Raw genomic sequence first — 20,199 nt, 5'->3', positions numbered from 1 at the left:
AGTTTTTCCCTCTTTTTTAGGTTTAGTAAAAATGTCTAGTAAGCGCAAGCGAGGACCTTCAAAATGTAAGAATATCATAAATCATCATAAGGACATACACTATTTTATGGCACCATATTTTTCCGGTTACTACACTTTCTTTTTATTATTTACAATATTTTTATTTAGTTCATTTATTTTAATACTAAAACATGACTTTTCATCAAAAGTTTCATTTATGTAGGGTCATTATACGTTAATTGTGGTTTTTCATAATCCCGGGAAATCATAACTTTTGTGGATACATTATCGATTCAATTAAGAAAGGCTACGTTAATTGTGAGTCTTACTATATTCCAAAATTAATTAAAAAGGCTACGTGAGAGCACATTAAATGGAAAATGGTTAATGTATGTTTACAATTTATCTTTCTCGTGTTATTTGTTTCTTCTATATTTAATATAAATAATTATTTGTTAATTCAGTGGTTTTCGTGCTATCAACAACATGGCGGGTGGGAATGTGGATACTATGTAAAGAAGACCATACATGATATTGTGAATCGTTGCAAAGAGAAAATCGTAGACAATACGCTATGTGCAGCGACATTGATGGTTTGACATTTTAAAAAATAATAATAATTAGGGTCCGGGTATGGAAGTTAAGTCATAAATCACAAACAACATATGCGCATATATATTTTACTCACTTTTAGGTATATCACAAGACAAAAGCCAACATAACTTATAAGACATAGAAGTCAACATTTATTTTAATCACGTAACATATCAGAAGTTGGATTGAATCTGTTGAACGACCTTGATGTCAACTTGGAAGGCCTTTGCAAGAATATCGGCAGATATATCAGGGTTAGATCCAAAGACAGCATTTGCAATGGTAATGGTGCCTGGATTTTGACTGCTCAAAGCAGCAATCGCAAGAGCATAGCTGTTTCCTACATTTTGCTGGAAGTGAATCAGACCTTCTGGGAACACGAAGACATCACCCTTCTGAAGCCGTTTTGTGATTAGACGGTTTTCAGGGTTGGATGTGACAAAACCGACTAGAAGACTGCCTCGATGACGGTCAATATTTATGTGGCTCGAGGATGCGTGTGTGGAGCGTTAAGGCCCCATGGAGCAAAGTCAATACGGGCCATGGAGATACCAAGAGTGTTGAGTCCTGGCAACTGTGCTACATTCACGGCGGTCACGTTAGATCCAACGTCATTCGTTGTGTTTCCCATCAGGTGGAGCCCTCTGAACAAAAAATCATCTGCCTGCACACGCTCCGGATCTTTGCAAACCACACCATTAACGAGTACTGTGAAAACAGAGACAAGAAACGTAATGTTATAATTAGGTGAATCATTAATGCCTGAGTGTTTATGGGATATTAGCCTAGACAACCGTGCGTACCTTTGCTATCTGGATCAGCCACACAGAAGTCCTGGAGAGGACTAGGGTCGGAAGCTAAAGTGAGCGAACAAGCAACCAACAAGAGAGCGGATACCAGCAAACGTGACATCATTTCTGAGAAGTGAAAATTACCTGTTCTTATTTTGAAATTTGGTAGCTCAAGAAATCTTTGAAATAAAGTTCCTAACCTGTTCGTGCTTTTATACTTAAAACTTTGGAGCATAAAGAGAGGATATGTTGTTCTGCCACTAATAAAAAATATTAAAACTTGTGGAAAGGGTAAAACCATGATAAAGTCATCAGCTGGAAAACATTTTATTTTCAAAGCACGTTTTGTTCAATTCAAAGTTAGATAAATAAAAGGCTAGCTTGCTCTGGTAGGTATGATCGATTCGCTTCATTTCCTCTGCCATTGATCTCATAAAATTAGTTTGTTTTTACAGTATTCTTTATTATGCAATGTTTTAATTGGTCTAATCATTTACATTAGTTTATTCTCATTTATCTAATCTAGATTGCCTTGGCTCTAACAATACAATTATGGCTGCTATAATACGTCATTGCAAGGAGCCCAAACTTGAAGAAGTCCTAAGTTTAATAATAGTTCAAGCCATGTTTCTTGAGAAAATGTAAAAGGTTTCAAAGCAAACTTAATCAGCGAACTCAAGCATCAAGTTTTCAGTGCATTATAAAGTTCCGTTTCTTACATGCCAACTGAAACTAACAAACTCATACCAATTAAACTTTTAATTGTAGAGTAGATCTCGTTTGTTTAACATTCTTGACACCTTAAAAAATTTCATCTTGATTAGCTGTCACATGTCAAGTGCAGATGTCACACACACACACATATATATATTTATATTGTATAAGCCCAACCGATTTTTAAGCGATCTTTTATTGGAGGTGACTAAAACATACAAAGACATGGATAAATAGTTAAATACAAATTCACGTATACATGTATTGATTTTCGGTTAGTAGTAACAATATTTTAACTTTACCTTTGCGTTAGTTTTCCTAACATTCTTAAATATCATTTAAAGACCCGGTGTTGTTTTCACGATTGGAGAGTCTGAGACACGTTAGTATGTTTGGTTTTCGAGACATGATATATAAGTATTCCGGTTCTAGCGGCGAAGAAGAAGGGTGATGTTAGGGAACCGGGTTAACATGGGAGTTTCAAAAGAATATATGGGTTTAAATCGATAATGTGCTGATGTGGGCCCAAGTATTGAAGACCGGGCTATTATGTTTCTGAAGGTCCAAAATCGCGCTACAAAAGGTGGCCCACGAAAATGGGCACAACTTGGCCCACGAAGCTCCGTTTCAGGCCTATTACCAATCAAATCAAAGCTTGAGATGAGGAGCACATGATGGCAAACGGCTACGGTGGTTTGCCCCTATCGAAGTCCAAAAACGACTCCTAAATTAAGTTATGGGCCTTTATATGTTTTTTCAGCAGTTTTTGTGATTTTGTTTTTGGGTTTAGGCCCATTTCCTATTAGAACCTTTAATTATATGTTGGTTATGTAATTTGGAGAGACGGACTTGAATTTTATAATAATTACTTTTTCTCTTTACTTTCCCTGACCGTTGGTTGGGATTTTTGGGGTTTTGGAAGTTCATCACGGTTATTCGTTGAATCAACTTGATTCGATCTTCATTTTTGTTTTACCGCTGCATCATGTGCTTTCGGTGGGTCTTTAGAATATTGAGACTTTGTTGGTTTCCATTAAATTTATCTTTATTTCCAACTCCCCTTTGTATTTATGTCGCTCTATGCACTCGTTGGTTTCTTTAATAACATAACCGTGTACGGCGGATACGGAAACTTTTTGTAGGGTGGTGGCTATTTGGGTTGGCGTAAAATTTGGGGCGGGTCAAAATGGATCAGATTTGAAAAGTTAAACCTAAGATACTGCAAAACAATACCCAAAATTAGCCACTAAGGCCTTCAAATATATCAACTAATCATGCATATAACTTTGTCTTCAATTGCAAAAGAAAAGAACATATATATGTAAATTAGCAACTAAATATGTAGCCAATACAAGTTAGTAAGATTTAATTAATGAAATAATAAAATAAAAAATCAAAAGGAGAAAAATGAAAAGAGATGTTAAACTTATATGTACTAGTTCGACTCGAATCTTGTTCCAGGTACGATTGGGGCTTCAGACTTTTAATTGTGGCTAATTATCCAAAAATGGTACTGTTGGATATAATAACAGACGGTGCAAATGGTGCTATAGTTAGGATTAAAAGTTCAAAACAAATAACAAGTAAATTTGTTTTTGTTGATATAAGATATATTATAATTAAGGACATTTGGGTGAGGTTTCATTTATGGTTGCGTTTTAATCAATTTTGCGCAATTGTAAACGTACTGGCCCAATTGTTTCAGAATTTTTGGAAGTCAAACGGAAAGTCAAAATCAATTCCATACATAAGTCAGAATTATATTGGATTCAAACTTGTTGAAGACTGAGATCAGAATCTGATTTTTTTTTTCAGAAAACCCGACATCATCATCAGGTTTTATCAATCCGAACATTTTAATTCTTTGTTACAGATTGTATTAGACAGTAGAATTCCGATATTAGTTTGGATTATTATCGAAAAAACCCGTAGATTGTTGAGAATTTTTTATCGTTAGGATTCCCCGTTAAGAACAGTTAAGTTATTGCATTTTTAGAATCAGTTTTTGCAAAGTCGATATGTCAGACGCAAACTCAAATCAGAATATTGGTCCTGTGATACAATACAAGGAAGTGGCAACACTTTCTAGTTTTCAATGCCCAATCTTAAAACCGACAAATTATACGGTTTGGGCAATACATATCAAGACCATATTAGAGGCAAATGGCCTGTGGGAAATGATTGAACCGTTAGAAACCACAGTACCCGATGTGAAGAAAGATAAGACGGCAACCGCCTATCTTTTCCAATCATTACCCGAAGATTTGGTATTGCAAGTTGCAAAATGCAAAAGTGCAAAAGAAATATGGGACACGCTCTAAATGCAAAACTTCTATTAATGTTTGAATTTGATTTGGATTTTACTTTTCGTTTCCGTTATGGTTTTATGAATCAGTAAATGGTTTTATTTTATTTAATGGATGCATATGTGTGCTTGGTTTTGATTGATTTGTTTTATAGTTTAACAAATAACATCTCATTTTTAGTATAACAATTGCAAACATCATTCATATAACTGGTACCAATCCGGTTAGCTCGAATATTTTTATTATGCGTAAAAAATAAGGGGGGACAAGAGGAACTTGATTGGTCGAGTTAATGTAATTTTACATTTTAAAATTTTTGAAGTTTGGTGTTGTATGTTCCTTCGTTTCAAGTTTCTTTCTAGGTATATGAGTTTTTTAATAATACTTTAGCTGTTCAAAAAATAAATTAATTAATATGGATAAATGATGACGACCAGTTAACAAAATACGGTGCCAGATAATACGATGCCACGTATATTATTATAAAAAACAATATTTTTTGGACATATATTTTGTGAGTACAAAGAAAGTGATAGGAATCCTTCCCCTTATACCAAATTCTTCTCTATGGGTGCTCTAAAATTTAATTGCGACTTCTTAAACTATCACAAAAATGACGACAGACTAGCTGAAGAAAACGACAGCGTTGTCTCTTTTAAAATTTAAGTTTTTTGTTTTTTCACCGGCGAACAGTGAAATGTTTCTAGAGATTTTGTGATACTACGTTCATTCGCCAAAATATAATAGGTTCGCTCGTTAAATCGTACCTATAAGTAATATATAAAACTAGAGAAAATATTATGCATAACAGTTCAAACCATGTTTTCGGTAAATGTAAAAAGGTTCAAAGCAAACTTAATCAAACTTAGTCGGCAATTATATGTGGCTCCGCCACTGCACAGAGAAAACATTATGCATAACAGTTTAAACCATGTTCTCGGTAAAATGTAAAAAGGTTCAAAGCAAACTTAATCGGCAAAATCAATTATACGACGTGGTTGCATCGTCTTTTCTTGTATTACAAATTTTTGTTTCTTATATGCCAAATGAAACCAACAAACTCATACTGTTTTAACATTTTAAGCGTAAACTTTTATAATTAGAATAGAACTCGTATGTTTAACATTCTACGACACCTTAAAGAATTCATCTTGATTAGCTGTCACATGTCAACACTTGTGTAAGGGTCACATATGTTGTATAAGCCCATCCGGTTTTTAATCGTTTTATACCTTAGGTTACTAAAATGTACAAACACATAGATAAATGCATACTCACGTATACATGTATTATTTATCGATTAGTAGTAACAATATTTTAATTTTACCTTTGTGTTAATTTTTCCTAACATTCTCAAATATCATATTTCGGTGTTGTTTCACGATTGGAGAGGGTGAGACACGTTAATGTGTTGGTTTTCTTGATATGATGTATATGTACTCCATTTCTGGCGACAAAGATGAAGGGTGATGTTACCGGGTTAACGATGGAGTTTTATAAAAATATATGGGTTTGAATAACAATGTGCTTTCGGTGGTTCGTCAGAATATTGAGATTTGGTTGGTTTCTACTAAAATTTATACTTATTTTCAACTCCTCTTTGTAATTATGTCCCTCTACCCACTCACTACAAAAAAATGTCATATAGTAACATACAAAAAGTGCCACTGTAACACAAAAAAGTGTCACTAAAGACCCCTATACGAATGTGCGGCACACAGAAAAAGTGTCGCTAGAAGCGGTGACGCTAAAGCCTTTTAATGACACTTTTTTGAAGTGCCACACAAAGTTTTTTGGTTTTTAGTGGCACCCCTAATTTTGCCACCGTATAAAAATAATTTTTTGTGACACAAATTTTGTGCTATTAAAAAGTAATTATATTTATAAATCCATACTAGTTTTAGTTGCACTTTTTTGCCACAATCTAAAAAAACCTTTTATGACAGATTATGTTGCCATATAAATCACAACATTTACAACATAAAATATTCAATAAAATTGTAAAATGTAGAAATCACTAAATACAATAGATAATATATCATCATTCAACATATGTCAAATCTCAGTTCTCAAAATAACGTAATAAAAATAAAATTGCCAGGTACAACTATAATGAAAACCTTTAATTCATCTCAATACTCTAGTAAGTAGCTTTTTCATAATATTTTACATCATGATTACAAAGTTTGCTCATTGGTTGACAAAATCTTGCCACATAGCTTGTAGCACATCTTTTTTTCCTATGATGGTCCTTTGTAACATCTTTTCACATTTCAATCAATTGAGCTCAATTTGAATGATTCCATAAGCCCCGTGGAATCATGTATGGTTCCTCACCACCATCCTTTTTTAAAATACATTTGCCATAAAGTCAAAGGTGGCCATCACGCTCCTTGCTCATTACATCTATAATAGGATCGAACAAATCACTTCCATCTTCTATAAGTTTGTAGCTCTTCATTTGTTCCTAAAAAAGGAAAATAAGAAAATACTGTAAAAAATAGAGTAAACACTAATAAACCAAAAACGTCATGCACTTACAGTAAAAATTTAGAATAAGTCTAAACTAACTACCTCTAAATAATGATCATCAATCACAACCAAGTAGGTCACAAGTAAAGTAAAGCAAATCTATAATACTTAATTAAAATGACTATCATCCCACTTAGAAAATAGATTATTATTGTGATTATAACAAAATAAAACAGAGAAAAAAGTATCTATAGATAAACCTCACCCAACCGAACATAAAAACCTACCTATTTTTGACATGTTAAAAATAAAGACAAAAAGGTAGCTATAGATCAATGCTAATTGTTGAACCAAGTTTATGATTCATTAGCTGTGATTTACTAAGCGCGGTACTATTTTCTCAAGCTAAATGCTAGTTATTCAAAATAATAATACCTTATATGCATGTCATCACTCATCAGCTATGATTTACAAACACAAAAATTCTCAAATTTTGCAGTATTATGTCGACTAGCATTATCAACTATGCATTTGGTTCATTTTATAAAAGCTGTGATCTAAATGTAATTCTTTAACAGTTTTGATCAGTTTGCTTCTTTCTGAAGCACAGGTTCAAATGGTTTAACAGAGAAACAAAGGAAAGAAATAGATGTGAGTCCATAAAAACTTACAATTCAAACTTATCTTCTTCTTGATACTCCGGTCACTCAGTTCAATTCCCCTGTCCAGCCAACTTTTACCCTATCTTTTTAAACCATCTGTTTAGTTAGCTATTTAACCACTTGCTGAACTTGAATAGTACAAACTAAAAATAACTATCAAAATAAAGGCATATTACCAGCTCATCCCAAATTGTTGCAAAACTTTTTGGGTGGGCTGTGTGCATATTTTTTTGAGGTGTGTGCATTTACTTAGACAGCAACAACGCTTTTGAATACACATTAGTATAAACAATTTAGCAAATAGGAACCTCTAGGTAACAAATACATAAATAAATTGTCTAGACATTACCGCCACATCTTTATTGCACCATAACGTCAACAATTGTAAGAAATTTTCTTCTGAAATATTTTTAGGTATGTTATTCCATGTTTGCCATCATCCTCATCAACAAGATCACTAACCAAATATGATCATTGATATTTAAAGAAAGTGACAGTTGATGACCCACATAAACTAACTTACAAAATAAAATACCTAGGTTATGACAACAATATCAACAATAACAATAACATTGATTAATTCAAATTCCACTAGTTGCTAGAAGATGAGCAGGATGGCACTGGGTCAAATAGAAGACTAATTGGCTGTTGGAATTGGTAACGATTAACACACAGTTAATCAATTATTCTATGGTTTCAAGTTGATTCAGTTATGTTTAGTTTTAATTCTAAAGTCGGGTGTAAAACTGTCCTAGGCTCACCCTAGCCAGTTTCTATTTATTATAGGGGATAATGATTATTTTTGTTTTTTATATTTGTTTGTTTACTTAATTATTTGCATTTACTTACTTTTTATATGAGCTTGTGAGCAACAAATGTGATAACTAGCAGCTGCTAAATATACGTTTGTAGATGTTTGATCTTGTTCAGCACACGCTAGAGAATATTTTATATGAAAAAAAAGAGCTAACACATTTTAAATAGTTCATACATTAATGAAAGTTGTCAAGGTTCTAGTTTCTGTTGGGAAAACATAATATTCAGTTTTTGTTTAACAAGAAACGCTACTAAAATAAGTCTAACTAAACTCGAAAACAACCAACCCAAATGATGAAAGATACTGACGATTCTATTTTCCTAATACGCTTCTATTGTAGGTTCAAGTCAGTAATACTCAACAAATATGAGCTTGGTGCATATTCTACATGTAATTAGTAAAAAATGGATAGCCATCAAAGCAATAACCAACTCATTGTTGTTGGGTTCAGAAGTCAAAAAACTTAAAACAATGGCATGCTGCTTGTTTCGACCAATATTTGATAACCTCATTTCAACAAGTAAACAAAAAAATGTGTTTAGCCTTACTGTATAATAGAAATAAAGATACAAGGCATGCAAACCACCTATAAAGAAAATGCTTTTTGTTAATAATTTAAGTTTTGTTCAAAGAAAACTCACTTACATTTCATCAAACATCTTGTGTGCGTGATTACACAAAGCAACAACAGATACACACATTCATTTCAAGTAAGCCCCAAAAATACACAAGATTAATAAATAATAATTAATTAAACATCATAATTCCCAATCTTCGTGACCTATTTATAGTGAAAAATGAAAAATTGGTTGAAGTACCTTAGGAGCACTTTGATGCATCATATGCCGAAATCTGGATTTGATGTGGGATGCGTAAATTGAATCAAGAGGTTTATTGTTGGAACAACATTCCATAACAGAAAGTAAGAACATATCACCTTCCCTTGATAGATCGACGTTCAGAATGGTCAGGCGATTTTGCTAGCAAGTGGCCCGATTCGCTACTATGAAAGGCAAGAAGTTGCTTCATATGTGATTTCTCCATCTTCACTGTGCAAAGATGTTGAATGTATTGCGAGGGACATGGTTAGGGTTTAGATTCAAAATAAAGATAGAGAGGGAAATGAATAATCGGCGCAAGTTATGTGCCTTTTAGTGTCAGTTACTTGCATGTAGGGATGACAATCTGGGACAAGTATAGGTATTCCTAAACCCATCCCCGGTTATCAACGCCTGTCACAAACCCGTATGGTATTTGTCAGGTAATTATACGCCAGTTATTAAGTAAACCCATCGGGTTCCGGTATACCCGTTAACTTATTAAAACACCATCGGGTATTCCCGACCCAAAACCCGCCTGATATTTATCAGGTTTTGATAAAATAACTAGTCAATGACACTTGGTAGGTAATTATCAATTACAAAAAAAATATTATCATAAAATTTCTCAAATAACTAATCAATTACAATAAAATAAATGGTTAAAACATGTTTAGACAAAAATAAATAATAATGTTTAAGGTATACTATATGTCAGGTTGCTCAATTACATTATATGGTAGACACGTTATGTTATCGAGTAATTAAGTAGGGTAATCGGGCATATTACAAATCCCATATCCGTACATCCCAAACTCACAAAAAAAAAACAATATTGATCCTAAATCTGTCCCATACCCTAATGGGACGAGTATCACCCATCCCTACATGCGTACTGGTGCCAGGTTGCGCATCATCAACAGGTACTCGTTTGATGCCTTACGCACGTAACAACACTAGTTCCAAAGTCAAAATGGTTCGGGTTGAAGCCGTATTCGGTTGGTTAATAAAAAGCCAAAACCATTCGGGTTGAACCGATTCACATTTTGACCAGGTTTTAACCGGGTTGGTTTGGAACCGGTATTAATAAAGAAAGTTATGAATTGGTTTTGAACGTACAGATTTAATCGGGTCAAAAGCGGTCCCTGTCACACCAGGTTGATATTAGTTAATGGGTCTATAATTTTGATAAGAGAACTCAGTCTGATTATGATTAAGGATCAAACTAATTTTATAATCGTTTGATTTGATGGGTTTGTTTTGCAACGGTGCAACCGTAAGGAAAGAAGTCTCAAGATTTGGTTTGGCGGGTCTGTGCAACATATTAAGAGAAGTTCAGTGGTTTTGCGCAGGAATGAACAAAATCAATACCGCTTTGGTACTGTTGGTACCGAATCGGTACCAAAGTTTTAAGTTTTGGGATCGGTACGGTACCGATACCGGTTTTTCCTGATTTTTTACCCTTGGTACCCCGGTACCGGTACCGTACTGGTACCGAACCGGATATTTCGGTACCGGTACCGGTATCAAGAATTTCCGATATTCCGGATCGGTAATTTTGGTATCGGTATCGGTACCGGTACCGTGCTCATCCTAGTTTGACGCACTGAATAACAAAGAAGTTCAACGTCAAACCTATGGACGTCTTTTTTTTTCTTTTTTTTTCCTTTAATTAATTAACTTTGCAATCAGATGGATTAAATCATCCCACTTAGTTATTTTCCAGAAAACTTACTTCCACTCTTTATAAGGAGACGTAACCATTACAAAGTTTAGTATTATATGTTTTTTCTTTTTTTATTTTCAACCCCCTCCTGTCCCACGTCTTCCACGGAATTCCTAGGTGTCCTAATCGCACCTTAAGACTGAACCCGACCCGAGGTGACCCGATACCTAAACTAACTAAATCCAAAAAGAACCAAGATGTAACAATAAACTCAAATCTTATTGAAGGTTTGCAGGTTGGTTATTGGGTGAAAATCTCAATGTTTGGGTAAACGCAAAAAACCGGAAACCGACCGAATTTCGCTTTAACATAGTTAGTTGTCACGTAATGAAGAATATGATTTTAACATCGGGTTATGACTGAAAGACACATAGGTATACTCTTGGGAAGACGTTGTGTATTCAGGGTCGGCCCTTGGGTCAGTGAAATAAAGATAGGACTTTAGGCCCACACTTAGTTAATGCCTTCAAATTTAGAAAAAAAACATTATATATATATATAATTGGAGGGTTAGTAACAAATATGTCTATTGGTCCAGTGGTACACATTTTCACGGCTAACTTGAATGTCATGAGATCAATACTCATTATTAGCACTAATTTTTATTTTTTTAAACAATTGTCATTAAAAAACTACAGAATCTCATTTGATTTATGCCTCTTAACAATTGCACATACACACAAATCTCTTAGTAAGAATAAAAGGAACAGCCGAACAGAGCCCGAGTAATGAATTTTTTATTAAACAACTTTTCTTGATTTATAGAAAAATGAAATGAATGTTTTTTGAAACAACATTTCTTGATTTATAGAAAAATGTAATAAATTTTTAATGAAATAACATTTATTTATTTTTAGAAAAATCTAAACACACGACGTGACGTTAAAAACCTATATGTATATGACAAAAATGTTAAATGATACTATAAATATTGCCAGAAAAATTATGGTATACTTAACGTGCCATTAAATAACAAAAATTTAGTGACACAAATATTAAATTCTATTAGGAATTTATGGCATACATAAAGTGCCATTAAAACCTAACTTTTAATGGCACAAATGCTAAATGACACCAAAAGTGTGTGCCAAGCAAATGTGGCATACGCAAGTGCCATTAAAACTTAAAATAATGGCATAAAAGTTAAGTGTCATTAAAAGCGTGTGCCACTAAATGGCCTTTTTTTGTAGTGACTCTTTAATTTCTTTAATAGCATAGCCATTGATATACTAATAATTATATATATTTCTCTTGTATATTTAATGTTTTGTTTTATTTGTTTTTGTTCATTTTTATTTAAGATTTGTATACTACTAACATATTTGTGTTTTGTAGGTTCTGGAAGTTGAAGGTGTTTGAAAAGGGCGAAAAACGAGTCAAAATAAGCTTAAACAAGATGTCGGAATGAATCAGGATTGAACCGTAAGAACCAGCCGGTCGGACCGGCTAATGGGCAGCCTTGAGTAAGCCACACTGCACGGGCAGAAACCCATTACTTGGCAGTGTAGCGCCTTAAGCATTAGTTCCAGAAAGTTCCGTATTTTGTCAGGTTTAAGGCACAGTTACACTATATAAACACCCTTAACCTTAACCTGAAAATACGCTACAAACTAGAGCCGAATTTGGAGTTTCTTGGAGCTTAGGATTGCGTTATTTGGCGCATCTGAAGGCAAGGAATCATACGGTGAAGTGCTACTTGATCGAGATGAAGATACAGGTTTTATCGCCTTTAATCTTTCGTTTCAACTATTTTTCACCATGTTTCCTTTTATTATTATTTTGTTTGATTTTCCGATGCTAGTCTAAATGTTATAGACTGCCTAGGCTATCGATCTGTTAATGTTTGAATTTGATTTGGATTATTCTTTTTGTTGTGGTTTTATGAATCAGTAAACGATTTTATTCTATTTAATTGATGCATATGTGTGCTTGGTCTTGATTGATTTGTTTTTTAGTTTCACATTATCCTTAATGATTGTTTCATATAATAGGATTTTGTTAGGTCAACTAATGTGTATGTTTTTGACTAGTTTATGAATGAATTAGAATAAGATCATATGAATAATAATATTAACTAAACAACTAAAAGTGTGATGCTAACCTAAAGAGTTGTTATAAGGTGATAGGATATTTGTTAGATATATGTTGAATAAGATTGCTAGATTTAGTTCTTCGTAAAGAGTCCGTCTAGGTTTGATTGGTTAACCTTTCATTTTTGCGTTATAAGGTAGGATCAGTATGAAGGTATTCGTTCATAATTGATTAGATAACCGTAAGGGAGTCTAATATATAAAATTGGCGTGTCTTAAAACTTATTAGAAATCCATAGGTGTCTTCTTGAGAAAGGTAAGGATCCCGTTTGGGTTTTCATTTTAAGTGTCTGTTTTATGATCCCAGTTCCATAACAAGTATTTTCCAATTAATTGATAACTGAAACTTAGGGGATTCAAGCCTAGGTGGTTTTTCATCGTCATCTGAGTCCGTTGGAATTGAATTGTCTCTCGTTTTATTTACTTTTTTCTAAATTAGATTAATTTATTTGTTTAATATTAGTAATTCAAAACCCATCTTTAAATAAATATAAAAAAAATAGTCGTGTCATCTTGTCGAGCCTAATTAGTTAATTTACGTAATTTAAAGAGTCTCGTGGGTTCGATATCCAAGCTTACTTAGCTTTACTCAGTTGATGGAAACCTTATGAGGATTCATACGAGCGAATGAGCCAAGGATTGAGCAGGGCAACGAACAAATGGTGGTGACGATGATGATGAGAGCGAGGAGGATGATGATGATGAACCCGATGATGATAATGGTGACAACGAGGAAGATGATGAAAATGAGAATGATGAGAACGAGGATGACGATGACGATGACGATGACGATGACCACGAGTATGATAGTTTCGATGAACCTGGTGGTGGTGACGGAGCTGATGATGATGGCAGTGGCGATGGTAAAGCCACTAGTGGTAATAAGGCGGGGGAACAAGAGCCACCAAGTGAGGCCCAGAAACCCCGTGAGACTGACGCTGCAATCGAGGCTGGAATAGCCTTTGCTTTTAATGTTTATTCTTTTGCAGATACCAGCTCGCCAATTCAAGAAGCCGTGGAAGGTTATAAAAGTAATAGCGATAATAGAATCAACTACTCCCCTAATCCGGACGCTCCGGAAAGGGTGAGCAAAGAGCCTGCAGTTCAAGAGCCAATTGTCGCTCCCTCTACCAAGCATGCTCGAAGGAAGACAAGAAAATGCATTAAATACTACAATGAGAGCAGAATGGCAAGCATGAGATGGAGATCAAATCCGTACCATGATGACGCCCCAATCCTCTAGGCAAACTGGCATAAAGACAGAAAAAGTTGGGTTGTTCAATGAGCCAATGGCGACGTGACATATCTCACTTATGGAGATATGCACGCCTTGTCTATTTTCAACATGAACTATTTTTGTATGACGGTGGGTCCTGGCGAGGAGGAAAGCACGGTGGAGGGATGGTTCATGCGGTTTCTGAGTCATGAGTGGAAAGATGACTATTCAAATTTTACTTTTAATCCGGGTAGGTCATACAAGTCTAAGGAAGTCAATCCCGTTACTGGAAATATAACTAAGGGATGGAGATAGAGGATGCCAGACGATCATGGAGAGCCTATATTTCATGGCATGCCCTTTGATGATTACTTTATTTATGACTTTATCTCATGGGAATTTGACAACGCGCACAGAGAGGTTATTATTCATTGTGAAAGATCGCATGATCTTCGTTTCTTTGATGAACACAAACGGGATTCGGCAAGGCTGGCTTACTAAAGCTCCATGAGTCGCACTTGTGCACGGTTGAAGATGTTCATCAATACTTGTAAGGCCCGTTACCGGTGCCCTACATTGGACGTTGGATTTACTCATAAACGTAGTTCCTAATATCAGAGTTAATTAAAACTTTCACGGAGTAATATAAAGCATCGACCATTCGTTAAAAATATCCATAATTTGTCTATCAAAACATAACATAATCTATAACACTCATAACATCATGACAATCTTTGGATGCTAGCCTCTTCAATCCTGCCATGTGTCCATATCAAACCAGCTGTCTCAATCTGTTAACCTGCGTGCATACTAAAAGTCAGCTACGCCGAGTGAGTTCTAGTTAATCATATAACTTACTTTACATACACATATATGTGCCCGAAGGTAAGCATTACATACATAACCTGTACTTCATTCGTCCATACACATTTATAACTAACTAATATACATCTATTTATACATCTTGAATCCCTTGTAAAGTTTTGTTTATTTAATGTTTTGAGTTCGGTTTAGTTCTTGTTTCGTTTATCTTATATTAAATTAGGTTTTCAGTCAGGTAGTTTTTATATATGTCGTGTTTTTAATCTTTTGGTATCTTGCATGTTAAACTTAATTCTTTCTATCTTTTCATGCGAAGTTTATGCTCCTTTTGTTCATCATTGGTTACATGATTACTCCACTTAGTGTTTTGATTTGTTTTCATGTAGATGATGATTTGTAAGTCAAGGAGAAGAAGTTCCAGAAGGTTCTTATTGTTGCTTGGAAGCTAAGGAAGAGATCTAGCAAGTTTAAGTAATAAATAACATGAAAATTCATGGGCTACATCAGATGGGCGCCGCGCCGCGCTAAGGCAAGGGCCAAGGCTCCCTAGTCAGCACGTTTTGCAAGTTACAATGCCCAGTTCGTTTAATATAAAAGGGTTATAACCTAGCCGATAGGGAGACTTTTGGCAACCGATTTTGAGAGGTTTTCCAAGGTTTTGAAGGTGATTTGAAGCTAGGAACCAAGGAGGATCAAGAGTTCTTTCATCCGGGTGATCAAGGATCAATTGCAAAGGGTTTTATCGCTCTAACTTTCGTTCCTTGTTCATTATTTGTCATGTTTTTCCTCTTTGTTTTTAAGACTTGTTTAGAATTGTTTTTAATAATGATTCTAGGCTAGACTTCAGGTCTACCTAGGTTTGATGAACATGTTTGATGCATGATTCTTGCTTTGAACTAATGTTTTGATTATGGTTTCGTTATTTTAATAGTAAAAGACTTGATTTTTCTTTCATGATGCATATGAATGTTTATTATCTTGATTGATTGTTAATTATAGCTTCACATAGATCTTATATCTCTTGATTATATTCTTTAGATTTAGGGTTTATGTTTAATCATTACTTGGTGTGTTGATTATTTTGATTGAATGGGCCCATTAGATCATAGAAGCTTGTTGATAGTTGGTTAGGTTTTTGAACGTTCTGCTAAATTCCAATAGCTGTAAGGTGAGGAGTTGTTCATGTGTCTTGGTCAATCACATGCTAGGATAGATAGTGACAATATTCTTGCTTATTGTGTTGATCCATGTTCATGATGTCATGGTAGTTTATCAAGTTATCTAGGGTTTAGTGTTTCGTGTGATTGCTTGCCTAAGATACTATTAATTAACCCTATTTGATAACCGTGAGAAAATCAATACAACTGATTGCTTAATAATCTAATATTCATTCTTTAGGATTTTACTTGATGCGATCAAGGGTTCTTTAGGGTTTGTTAGATGAATATATTTAGAAATCAGTTTCCATACCATGTTATTTGTCCATTGCTTGATGATTGTTGATGCATGGGATTCTTACCTAGATATATTCCTTCTCTGATTGGTTTCGATCTTGTGATTAATTGCTTGCTTCTTGTTTAATTGTTATTTACTTTCTTAGTTTAATATTAGTTTAAAAACTCCCTTAAAACATTTATAATAAATAGTCGTGTCGTAAGTCGAGTCTAATTAGTTAATTAACGTAATTTATAGAGTCCTGTGGGTTCGACATTCCGGACTTACTTAGCTTTAGTAAAATTGATCGGTTCAATTTCCGGTATTTTGTTTAGTTGATTCTTTAGTCTAGTTTTTATTACTTGTTTTTAATGCCCTGCTTGGGTGCGCGCATATAATGTGTATATGTGTGAACCCTCAGGTGGGCTAAAGTGAAATTGCACTAATTTTGACGTTATTTTACTAATCTCGTGAAAATAACGTTAAAAGTGGCGGAAGGTTAATCAGGCATCATGTGGTAGCGTTGATAGCCGAAAGACAAGGGTACATGCACCAATCGGCCGGTGTCCCAATGGTTGAGTGTTATGTGCCTTATGTCCAAGGCTTGATGCAAAACTACCATCGAGCTGGGGGTCTCACCGGAAGCAACCTCTCTATTCCTACGGGGTAGAGGTAAGGCTGTCTACATCTTACCCTCCTCAGACCCTACCATAGCTTTGTTATTGGTGGGATATACTGAGTACGATGATGATGATGATGATGATTATTACCTGTTTAGTTTAGTGAATATTTAATTGACTGTTTCTAGCACATCAAGTTTTTGGCACCGTTGTCGGGGACTCTTGGCAATTGCGTTATTTGCGTTAATTGGACTTATTTGATACATACGTGCTATTTGTTTATTTTTGTTTGAGTCGTAGGAGTCTAATTTAAGTTTTAGTTTATTTTTATTTATTTTTAAGTTTTCGAGTCTACTCACTTGGTCTTTTGCGTTTTCAGGTTTATGCCACATCTTCGTTCGCAAGGACCACCACTGCTTGATCTTGAATTTTCTCCATTGAAGTCCTAGGCTAGTTCGTCATAAAAATCATCTCCACCCAGTTCACCACCAGAAAGACCGATAAATCAAGATCAAATGGCCGACGACAGAACAATTATTGCTCAAGCCTTCGATGGCTTAACCGGAAGCCAGTCATGCATCGTCGTTCCCGAAATCAACAATCCCAACTCATGGCAGATTCCGTCATACGTCATGAACAACATTGTTCAAACTAATCAGTTCACGGGGCGTGATGACGAGGATGCACCGGCTTATATTAACCGACTTTATCGCGTTCTTAAAACTTTTAATTTGCAAGGTGCTACTGAATATGCTATTTTCTTACATTTGTTTCCGTTTTCACTTGCAGGTAAAGCGGCTATATGGCTCGACACTCAACCACCTGGCACGTTCACCACTTGGGAAGCACTACGTTCTGCGTTTATCAAGAGATATTTCCCACCGGCTAAAGCGGCTATTCTTTGTGATCAGATTCACTCGTTTCACATGGAGCCAGATGAACAATATTGTCATGATTGGGAGCGTTTTCAGAGCTTGCTGTCTCGATGCTCACAGAATGGTCTCACACCATGGGCTCTCATGGAGAAATTCTACAATGGGTTGAACTACGAAACCTAGGTTCGGTTCGACGCGGCCGCGGGAGGAAGTCTACTGGCTAGGAAGAATGTCGCCGAATGTAATGAGGTGTTTGAGAGTTTTGCTCAATCGGAACTTGCCAAAGGGCCACAACGCGGGAATTCCACTCCCGTTAGCAGTACATCCTCATCCGCTCGAGGTGTACACCAGGTTAATCTGGATACTAGTGTGGCTTCTGCTTTGGAATCACTGACTAGAGAGGTTAAGGAGCTAAAGGCTAAGGTGGACAGGTGTGAGTTTTGTAGAGGTGGACATGGTATGTTGGAGTGCCCTGTGATGAATCAACAGGTCGATTTTGTTGCTGGTCAGAACAGGTTTCCAACACCTATGATAACAACAGTCAGAATTGGAACACTTACAAGAACCCGAATCAAAATAATTCTAACTGGCGTTCGTCGGGTGCACCACCCGGATTTCAAAACTCTTATAATCAAGGACAAGGTCAGTATTTTAATAATAATAACATCGATGGTACTAATGTTCAAAATAATGTGCAGGATTCGAACGGTGGACTTGGGCGTTTGGAAGAGATTATAAAGCTAATCTTGGAGAGAGATCAAGTTACACAGAAAAAGTTAGCCGAGCACGATTTTCTCTTCAAGAATCAACAATCTTCCATTCTCAATATTCAAAGGACTGTTGGTGATATTGCTCGTCGTTTAGAAGAAAGGCCCCAGGTCAGTTTTCAGGTATCCCTCAAACTAATCCGGCTGTTGAATTGAAAGCCATCTCCACTCGTAGTGGTAGGGTTTTTGGTCCGGAGGTAGTTAGTAGAGAAATTAGGGAAGATAGGGACGATGAGTTGATAGATGAGGAGATAGAGGTAGAGGCTCTAGGTAAGTCACATAGTACAACACCAATCATAGAGCCGCAAGTTAAGAAAAACACCGATAAGAAGCCAGTTGGAGCCCGGCAACCACCACACACCATTGACCTAGCCTATGTCCCGTATCCCGCTCGTCTAAAGAATCAAAACTATACAAAAGATTACGTGCATTTTCTTAATATATTTAGCCAATTGAACATCAACCTTCCATTCATAGAAGTCCTTCAGCATATGCCTAAGTACGCCAAATTTTTGAAAGACCTTCTTAAAAGAAAGGATAAGTTGGAGGAGCTGTCGACTGTGCTCCTAAATGGAGAGTGTTCTGCAGTAGTTCTCAATAAAGTTCCAGAGAAATTACCCGACCCCGGTGTTTTTACCATTCCATGCCTTTTCAGAAGTGATACGACATGTCAAGCATTAGCCGATCTAGGAGCTAGCATAAACCTCATGCCATATTCTTTATATGAAAAGTTAGACCTAGGAGAGCTCATCCCCACTCATATGACGTTGTCTTTAGCCGATCGTTCCGTTAAGTATCTGTAAGGCCCCGAACCCGGTGACCCTACTTTAGCGTCGGATTTACTCATAAACACAGTTCTTCAAATCAGAGTTTATTAAAACTTTTCGTGGAATATAAAACATCAATCATTTGTTACAAAACATTAAATCTTTTCTTTGATACCATAACACAAAACTTTATATTTAAAACATCATTACTTCTTTCTTCAGATGCCAGCCGTTCAATCCATGCCATGCGTCATCCTCATGCTAGCTCTGTAATTAGCTCACCTGCGTGCATACTAAAAGTCAGCTACGCTGAGTGAGTTCTAGTTAATCGAACGCCATACAATACATACACATACATACATATCTGTAGATACATATCCATACTTCACTAGTTACCCTTCTGTTCTACATACATACTTGCTACCATACGTACATACATATCTACAATCACTAACCTCAGTCTACGTAGAGTACGTTCATAGTTCACCGTCTATACCTGTACTCAAGGTCGTGAACACGTACAAGGTTCGCAGTCCTTACCTATGTTCACCATTTATGGTACGTACAAGGATCGCGGTCCTTCCCTATACCATAGTACATCCACAACACGTACAAGGTTCGCAGTCCTTCCCTATGTTGCAACCTAATTCATAGCACGTACGAGGTTCGCAGTCCTCCCCTATGCTACAAAATCAGCACGTATAAGGT

General features: G+C 35.7%; 1 pseudogene across 1 annotated transcript; it reads right to left on the bottom strand.

Moving 5' to 3' along the window:
* Positions 1-676: 676 nt before the first annotated feature.
* Positions 677-1,894, bottom strand: LOC143636396 (putative germin-like protein 2-1; annotated as a pseudogene). The gene is made up of 2 exons (XR_013154237.1): positions 1,398-1,894; positions 677-1,302 (listed from the first exon to the last, which is right to left on the bottom strand). The product of XR_013154237.1 is annotated as a putative germin-like protein 2-1 (transcript).
* Between the last annotated feature and the right edge of the window lie 18,305 nt (positions 1,895-20,199).

This window comes from Bidens hawaiensis, unplaced genomic scaffold, assembly GCF_021521415.1.
Source record: "Bidens hawaiensis isolate Kalapana, Puna unplaced genomic scaffold, B.hawaiensis_p1.1 tig00007902_1, whole genome shotgun sequence".
NCBI classification, from domain to species: Eukaryota; Viridiplantae; Streptophyta; class Magnoliopsida; order Asterales; family Asteraceae; genus Bidens; species Bidens hawaiensis.
The sequence above is the reverse complement of the archived record's forward strand: the minus strand, read 5'-3'. Positions and strand labels throughout refer to the sequence as shown.